Below are 8,215 nucleotides of genomic sequence, written 5' to 3' on the forward strand. Positions count from 1 at the left end.
AGCACCATTGCATGCCAGCCTGAGCAACAGAGCAAGACACCATCTCAAAAAAAAATAGAAGAAATGAAGGGACAAAGGAAGGAAGGAAGGCAAACAAAGGATGGAAGAACTACAATAATCCCACGGGAGATAAACCTTGTGAATAATCATTGTGTATCCTTCCAGGCTTTTCTTTAGGTGGGTGTGTGTATTATGTATCCTATTTTAAAATCAAAGTAGGATCATACAATTCAGACTGATTTGTAGTCCCTTTTCATTTTTGAAGTATATTATGAATATATGTATTAAATATTCTCCTATGATATGGCTGCTTCATTTTTCATAAACCATTTCCCCTATTTTTGACAATTCAGGCTATTTCTCACTTGTTCTTTATTATACGTGTGGGTGTGCACGTGTGTGTGTGTGGATAGGTAGGTAGGTAGATAGATAGATAGATAGATAGATAGATAGATAGATAGATAGATAGAGGGGTTTTTTTGAGACAGGATCTCGTTCTGTCACCCAGGCTGGAGTGCAATTATGCGATTATAGCTCACTATAACCTCCGCCTCCTGGGCTCAACCAATCCTCCCACCTCAGCTTCCTGAGTAGCTGGGATTACAGGCGTACACCCCCACACCCAGCATTTTTTTTTTTTTTTTGGTAGAGATGGGGTTTCACCATGTTGCCCAGCCTGGTCTCCAACACCTAGGCTCGAGCAATCCTCCCACCTCAACCTCCAAAAGTACTGGGATTACAGGCATGAGTCACCATCCCTGACCTGTTCCTTATTATATTTTTTTAATGCAGCCAGGAACATTCCTTGTAATTAAGTCTTTGTTGGATCTGTACTTTATTTCCATAGAATAAAGTCTTAAAATTAAATTTCTGGATGTAAAAATATTCTACTGTTACAACTTCAAATGATGTATGCAAACTGAATCAAACAGAGTTGAATCAATTTATAGTCCCACAGTCAGTGGGTAAAAGTGCCCTGGGCCAGGACTTCAGACTTCCTTATGGACTTGCTGCCCCCCATTTGGAAAGTGATAGTTGCTGCTGTCACAGAGGTAAAATGTCCGAGTCAAGAAAAACCCTGAAAACCATTCTGGGGCTTTACTTCCTTTAACAAGAAGTAAAGGCCTGACATCAAGAGCTACTTACTTGGTACTCCTGCAATAAGAAGCTCTGCAGGTGGTGAGTATCAACCTGGCCCTCAAATGATTACAGAGGCTTTGGTTGCAATAAGAAGCTCTGCAGGTGGCAATAATATGGAAGTGCTGGGAAGGGAAGAGGGTGGTCTCTTTAAACCATACAGAAGTGTGGAAGGGAAGTGCTGGGTAGAGGAGGGCATGGTCCCTGGCTAGGGCTCTACCCCCATGGACCTAGGTGAGGACAGGCATTTCCTGCCCAAATGTTGCATTTCCCAAGACCTCCCCTGGCCTGCCACACCCCTATTCTGTGCCTATAAAAACCCCCAAGACCCTAGCAGGCAGACACACAAGCTGCTGGATGTTGAGAGGAGCAGATCAGCGGAAGAAGACACGGGCAGCTGGACGTCAAATGGAGCATATCAGCAGAGGAACACACGGGCAGCTGGACGTCAAGAAGAACGCACCAACAGGCACTGGTATGCCAGCAGGCCACTGACCAGCAGAAGCAGAACGACACAGAATTTGGCCAGGGCAGTTGAAGGAGAGCCCAGGCCGCTGAGCAGCCTGACTCCAGGGGAAAATCTTCCCACTCCATTCCATTTCTGGCTTCCCCCATCTGCTGAGAGCTACCTCCACTCAATAAAACCTTGCACTCATTCTCCAAGCCCAGGTGTGATCTGATTCTTCCAATACACTAGGGCAAGAATCCAGGATACAGAAAACCCTCTGTCCTTGCAACAAGGTAGAGGGTCTAATAGAGCTGGTTAACACAACCACCTATAGACAGCAAAACTAAAAGAGCACCCCTTAGCACACGCCCTCTGGGGCTCAGGAACTGTAACCATCCACCCCTAGATGCTGCTATAGGGTCGGAGCATCACATTCTGCCCATCTGTATGCTCCCCTAGAGGTTTGAGCAGTGGGGCATTGAAGAAGCGAGCAGCTCCCCTGTCACACGCCCTGCGAGGAGGACAAGATAACTTTTCCCATTCGACTAAGAGTATCAACCTGGCCTTCAAATGATTACAGAGGCTTTGTGTTGTGCTCTCCCTAGCACCCACCCTATCATCTATCCCAAATGTCTTTCTCCTACTCCCAGAACAAGAACCCCATCATGCTGGCTGCAGTAAGGAGGCACGACTGGGGCTCTATGCTTCATGGAGCCAGTGGGATCTGGGGACAAGCAGGAGCTCCGCCACTTCTGAGTTGGTGGGGCAGGAGCTCCCTGGATGCAGCCACAGCCACCCAAATCATGGCTGCAAACCTGGGCCTCCTGCTGCATGGAGGAGGCAAAAGCCCTGGCACCCTGAATGCTGTGGACCTGAGCCTCCCTGTGCTCTAGGGAGGCCAGAACTAGGCAGCAGCCCTGCCTGCCTAGGCACAGCTGCAACCACCCACACTACAGCTGCAGACCCAGACTACCCTGCACTCTTGGGGGCCCAGGAAGGTCCCACCTGCCCTCACAGGCTCAGAAATCCCTGCTGCTGCTGCTGCCTGGCTTTCTGCCTGCTGTTGGCACCTGCTTTGATCTCAGAACAAAGTTGGGGCCAAACCTGGGTGCTGTCGCAGCCCAGTCAGATGTACACATGCTCAGTGCAGTGCTGACATGCCAGCCCCCTGCCAGCTCAGCCCCCTCCAGACATTGGGCACTGATGTGCCTAGGAGGGAAGTTGACAAGGGGCTGAGGGCAGCTCAGCACTGGCCTGCAGGTGCACCTTGGCACCTACAGCCTGGGTGCCATGAATGGCAGCAGGAGGCACACAGGTTCCTGGGAGGAAGGGGGTGGGTCCCTGGTGAGGCCCCACCTTGAGGCCAGGGAGACCCTGAAGACTGGGGGCCAAGCATGCCAGTCCCATGGACCACAGTGGGAACTTGTGGTGTCTTTTGTATGCCTGCCTGTGGCTGCCCATGGACCAACTGGTGCTCATTTCCTCCCCTCTGAGGCCCATTAAAGCCCTGGGCTCAGCCAGAGCTGAGCAGATGGCAGGACAACCAGCTGCAGAGAGGAGCAACCCACTCTAGGGCTTCTTCTCTGCTGAGAGCTGCAGAGTTGATGGAGAGATGACAGGGAGATGACAGGATGACCTGCCTGCAGAGGGGAGCCACCCACTCTAGGGTATCCTCTCTCCTGAGAGCTGTATAGACAACGAGACAACCACCTGCAGAGAGGAGCTACCCTCTCTGCTAGGATCTGAACACCCATCAGGACAACCTGGCTGCAGAAAGGAGCTGCCCCCTGTGGGTTTCCTCTGAGATGTTATATTGCTCAATAAAGCTCCTCTTTGTCTTGTTCACCCTCCACTTGTCTACGTACCTCATTCTTCCTGGTCTCAGTACAAGAACTTGGGACCCACTGAATGGTGAGGCTAAAAGAGCTGTAACACAAACAGGACTGAGACATGCTTCCCCCTTGCTCTCCATGTTGCAGGCAAAGAGAAGGAAAGAAGAGCTGCAGCCCTTTGGAGATCCCAGACCTGGGAGCTCCCCAAGCCTGGCGCATGATTCCTTCTTTGGGGCCCTGCAGTTCCTGGCATCTCCAAGCTTCCAGCCACCACCATATTCCCTGGCGCCAGCCATGGAAGCTGCTTGCGGTGCACCTGATCCAGCCTTAGCCTAGCAGAGAGCCAGTGCCCATGCCAGCACCTGAAGCTGCCTGGCCCACTGAAGCAGCTGGCATGTCTGACTGTGCACACTGGTCAGACCCCATGCTTGCTCATACACCCTACGCCATTCCGCACCTGACTCACCCTTAGCAGGCATGGGAACCAGGCCAGTAACGTAAGCTGAAAACAGCCTGCCAGGCCAAGTGGACAAAATGAGCCCAGCAGGCCCAAGCAAAACTCAGGCAAAGGCACTGCCAGCCACAGAGGTTTCCAGTGAGAAAAACAACACCCCAAAGATCCTGTAATATTTTGGGGGCTCATCCAGGATCTGTGGAAGGGTAAGTAAAAGCAGATCTGCTCTTTCTGTCCTTTTTTTGGAGTCCCTAAATTCCACAATAGCTAAAATGAAAGAAAAATACCAGCCTCTGTCAGCCAGTTAAAAGCAACTAGTGTGGCTGCTGGACTTAAGACACAGAGGACAGGCTTGCTGGGGAGGACACTGTCAATCCCCCATTACCCTCAGGTTTTGGGAATGTTGGCTTTATTCCAACCCGGTTTCCTTTCGTGGAGGTCTAGCCACTGGGTGGAAGACAAAGGAGGTTGTGGGGCAACTCAGAGTATCTGGCTGAGGCTTTGCCTCATTGTTATCCAAAGGCCCCTGGACTAACTCCAGTCCCCGACTGTCCATTAGGGTGTTGCCACTAGAACCTCCCATCTTTCCTATCACTCTTTCTTTCTTTCACGGCTGTCAAAGTTCCTATCTCTACTTTATATACAATGTTGAATGTTAAGGATGTTGTTGCAAACCAGAAATATTACTGGGTAGAATAAGCATTTGGCTTAGTCTTCAAAAGTATAAAATGGAAGGTTAAGAGTAGCACAGATGAAGCAAAGTGGGCCTTGGTATCTGTACATAAATTTGTGGTGAAAATGTTCTTGTCATTTCCTTGGTTGCCAATTTAGTGCCAAGAACATTGAGGCACAGAAAAGAAGCATGGCCCCAGGAAGGAAGCTTTTCTGTAAATGCAAGGGCAAATGGTCCAAGGTCCCATACATGCAGGCCTTTTTTGCCTTGCAGGGTAATCCAAACCTTTGCTGATGTTGTAGGATTGAATCAGCTCACCTCACGGCCATCTCAGGAGAGCCTGCAAAGGGCAATCCCAGGGAAATAGGGAAGCAAACCCCAGAGGTACCTCAAGTGGGGGAATCAACCCCCTCCACTGTTCTCTCTCAAGCTTGGCTCAGCCTAGAAATCCTCATTTTAGGCAGGTCCCAGTCACAACTGCCCCTACAACAGATGCCTGGTGAATATGGCCCCATTAAGGTCCAGGTTCCCTTTTCTCTACAGGACTTAAGGCAAATTAAGGGGATCTTGGCAAGTTTTTAGATGGCTCTGACAGGTATATAGGGGCTTTCCAGAACTTAACCAAAGTATTTGAGCTCTCCTGGAAGGATGTCATGTTACTTTTTTTTTTTTTTTTGAGACAGAGTCTCACTCTGTCACCCAGGCTGGAGTGCAATAGTGTGATCTCAGCTCACTGCACCCTCTGCCTCCCAGATTCAGGCAATGCCTCAGCCTCCTGAGTAGCTGGGATTACAGGTGTCCACCACCATAACCGGCTAATTTTTGTATTTTTAGTAGAGACAGGTTTCACCATGTTGGCCAGGCTGGTCTCAACCTCCTGACCTCAGATGATCTGCCTGCCTCGGCCTCCAAAAGTACTGGGATTACAAGTGTGAGCCACTGCACCAAGCCTCATGTTACTTTTGAATCAAACCCTGACCACCGCTGAAAAGCAGGCCACCCTGCAAGTGGCAGAGAATTTGGGGAATGAGCCATATATATATATATATATATTTTTTTTTTTTTTTTTTTTTTTTAAAGACGGAGTCTCGCTCTGTCACCCAGGCTGGAGTGCAGTGGGGCAATCTCAGCTCACTGCAAGCTCCGCCTCCCAGGTTCACACCATTCTCCTGCCTCAGCCTTCTGAGTATCTGGGACTACAGGTGCCCATCACCATGCCCAGCTAATTTTTTGTATTTTTAGTAGAGACGGTGTTTCACCATGTTAGCCAGGATGGTCTCGATCTCCTGACCTCATGATCCGCCTGCCTCAGCTTCCCAAAGTGCTGGGATTACAGGCATGAGTCACTGTGCCTGGCCAATGAGCTTTATATCTTATATAGGACCAGGAAAGGGGATGAGACTTATCTGATTGGAAAAATAGCAGTACCATTGGAGGTTGAAAATTGGACCCCAATGATGAAATAGGAGAATAGAAGAGGAAACACTTTCAGGTGTGTATACCGGAGGGCTTATGAAGGACAAGGACTAAGGCCCTGAATTACACCAACCTATTCATGGTAGAATAGGGATTTGATGAGAATCCCACTGGCTTCCTGGAAAGGCTAAGAGGGAGGGGCCTTGGTAAAACACATCTCTCTATCTCCTGATTCAGTAGCAGAATAGCTGGTCCTAGGCACTGACTTTATCACACAGGTGGCCCCTGATGTCAGGAGGGGGCAGCAGAAACGGGCTGTGGGACCAGATGGTACTTTGGAGGGCTTCCTGGTAGGGGCCACCTTGGTCTTTTGCAGTGGGAACTGGGAGGAAGTCCAGAAAAGAGGGGAGATACAGGAAAAAGACAGAGGCTCTAATAGCTGCTCTGTGGGCTCATGGACCCCAGAGTCCCTGAGATGCACCCATTGATTACTGCAAATGTGGCAGGCCAGGTCATTTTAGGAGGGACTGTCTGGACAGTGTGGGGAGGCCACCTCGACCCTGTCCAGTTTGTGATGAGGACAATTAGAGGGCAGACTATCCCTGGAGACACGGGTCACCCGGTCCAGGGCCAGCCTCCCTTATAGTGCAGCGGGACTGACAGGCTCTGGGGCTCCTCTCCCCAGCTCCGGTTGTTCAGGCTACCATTGCCACCCAGGAGCCCCAGGTGATTCTGGGCATCAAGGGAAGGAGGGTTGACCTCCTTCTGGACTCTGGAGCAGGTCTTTCAGTTCTCCTCTTCAATCTAGGCCCTCCTCCTCCCTTGGCACAACCGTGAGGGGCATCTCAGGTCTCCTTCTGCCACTGTCATAGTCCTGTGAATACAGGAAGCTTTTTCTTGCAACAGGTTAACTTTTTTTCCTTTCAGGAGGTACCTCATTAGGCCAGGTCCCCAATTCCTGGGACTCCCTTTCTCTCCCTTGTTTGAGGAGGAACTGGTCCCACAGCTTCACCTGCTTATGATAGGGAGGCAACAGAGGAGCAACCCCAGCCAGTTGCTAGCTGCAATTTGGTGAGGGCTGCCTGGGACTAATTTAATGGGCCCACACACCCTCTTGAGGCACCTTTTTGTCCCAAGGTTTCTGATAATTTTGGAGATTGTGAACAGGAGTTTCTTTGAGTGAACGGAACTAACAGAAGACTGAAGTAATCTTTTTTGATATTTTGCTTGAACCATTGATGATCCTTCGTTTTGTTTTTCAGAATCAAGGAAGCTTTCCTTTTGAGATATTTGTAGCTTTTGACAGTTGTGAGGGTGAACCAACCAGTGATCTCTGACTGCAGCTCAGAAGAAACAAAAAGGATGGGCCGTCAAACTCCAATGGTCATGCAAATGGAGCCTCGGACAATGGCTCCCTTTTACTGCGGACCCTTATATAGGCCCCTGAGAGAAAACCTGACTGCCATTTTCCCAAAAACAATGCCCCCTGTCAGCATGAAGCAGTTAAGAATGGTCACTGTCCCTATCCTAACGGCAGTTAGATGTACCTCTACAGAGTGGTGATTGATGGCAGTGGTGGGCCATCTAGAGTGGCCGCTGCCATCACACAGGCTGCAGCAGGGAGGTGCAGCCACAGCTGTATACTCCATGCAGCTGGGGGGAGCCTCAGACAAGTGGGAGCCCTGCCCCTTCTGATTTGTTTGGGTGGGAGCTCCCCAGGTGCAGACACAAGTCTGCCCAAGTTGTGGCTGCAAACTGGGCCTCCCAAAGCACAGAGCAAGAAGAAGCCCCACCCCCTGGGACACGGGTTAAGCTGCCCAAGTCATGGCTGCAGACCCAGGCCTCCCTGTGCTCTTGGGGCTGCTGGGAGCAGGCAGGAGCCCTGTCCTCCTAGGCGTGGCTGCAGCCACCCAAGTCGTGACTGCAGAGCATGACCTCCCACTCCACAGAGCGGGACTCCCACCCCCTGGATGCAGCTGCAGACACCCAAACTGTGGCTGTGAACCCAGGCATCCCTGCACTCTTGGAGGCCCAGGAAGGTCCTCTCCCCCTGCCCTCACAGGCTTGGAAGTGCCTGCTCCTGCTGCCTGGCTTCTCCCTGTTGTCGGTACCCACTCCGATCTAAGAGCAAAGTCATGGTCAAGCCTGAGCTCTGTCACAGCCCAGCCAGGTGTGTACATGCTCAGGGAAGTGTTGACACACCAGCCCCCTGCCACTTCAGCCTGCCTCTGAACCTTGGGTGCCAAAGAGCACAG

Source organism: Gorilla gorilla, chromosome 10, assembly GCF_029281585.2.
Source record: "Gorilla gorilla gorilla isolate KB3781 chromosome 10, NHGRI_mGorGor1-v2.1_pri, whole genome shotgun sequence".
Lineage (NCBI taxonomy): Eukaryota > Metazoa > Chordata > Mammalia > Primates > Hominidae > Gorilla > Gorilla gorilla.